The sequence below is a fragment of the Sphaerodactylus townsendi genome, linkage group LG01, assembly GCF_021028975.2.
Source record: "Sphaerodactylus townsendi isolate TG3544 linkage group LG01, MPM_Stown_v2.3, whole genome shotgun sequence".
In the NCBI taxonomy this organism is placed as follows: domain Eukaryota; kingdom Metazoa; phylum Chordata; class Lepidosauria; order Squamata; family Sphaerodactylidae; genus Sphaerodactylus; species Sphaerodactylus townsendi.
Window position 1 is genome coordinate 90,602,733 of NC_059425.1, and position 1,067 is coordinate 90,603,799.

The following is a 1,067-nucleotide window of genomic DNA, read 5'->3' on the forward strand; positions in this document are numbered from 1 at the left end:
CAACTCACCCCCAACTTGGAAACAAAGGCCACACAAGCCGCCCCAGGGCCCGCGCTTGGAGGCAGGCGGAATGTGCGGATGCTAACGGACGAATAACGATCGGGCTCCGCGATTGGCTGGCACCAACAAGAGGCGGGAGGTTTGGAAGGAAGCGATGTGTACTTCAGCAGCTTAGCCGTTTTCTTAGTACTGAACAGGCCTGTCTGGAATGACAGATTGCTGTTTCCGACCATTTTTCAGCGAGAGGACGAGCATAAGTGTGTGGTCATACAAAAATGAAAATCTAAATTGTGATATTTTGTGTTTTTACAATTGCTGTTTTCTTTTTATATTGTCCCAATGCCTGTTTTTTTCTTTTCTAGGAAAAGACTTGCTTTTTATACCCTGCTTTCCCCTACTTTTAAGGAGTCTTATGATCATCTTTCCCTTCCCTCACCTTGTGAGGTAGGTGAGCCTGAGAGAGTTCTGAGAGAACTGTGTCTAGCTAGCCCATTGTCACCCAGCAGGAATGTAGGAGTGCGGAAACACATCTGGTTCACCAGATAAGCCTCAGCTACTCAGGTGGAGGAGTGGGGGATCAAACCCGGTTCTCCAGATTAGAGTCTGCCACTCATGTGGAGGAGCAGGGAATCAAACCCAGTCCGCCAGACTAAGAGACTGCTGCTCTTAACCACCACACAATGCTGACATCATGCTAGACCCCTTTCAAACCAGGCAATAGGATGGAAATAGACAGCTCCAATGGCTTTAGCTGACAACATCCATGTTTGTAAAGGCACACAAAGGTCAGGCCTCCTTGTTCCTACTGGATTTATCTGCTGCCTTTGACACAGGCATCATGTTGTTATACCTAGAGGCAGAAGCAGGCATCTGGAGTTATGCATTGCAGTGGTTCAAATCATTCCTCACAAGACTGAACCCAAAATATTGCTGTTGGAGACCAGTTATCACCAGTATGGGATTTATCCCATGATGTGTCACAGAATGCAATCCTACCTGTCATGCTCTTTAATCTTTATGGAAAGCCCTTAGGCAAACCACCTCTTTAGTGCACTCTAATCTAGAGA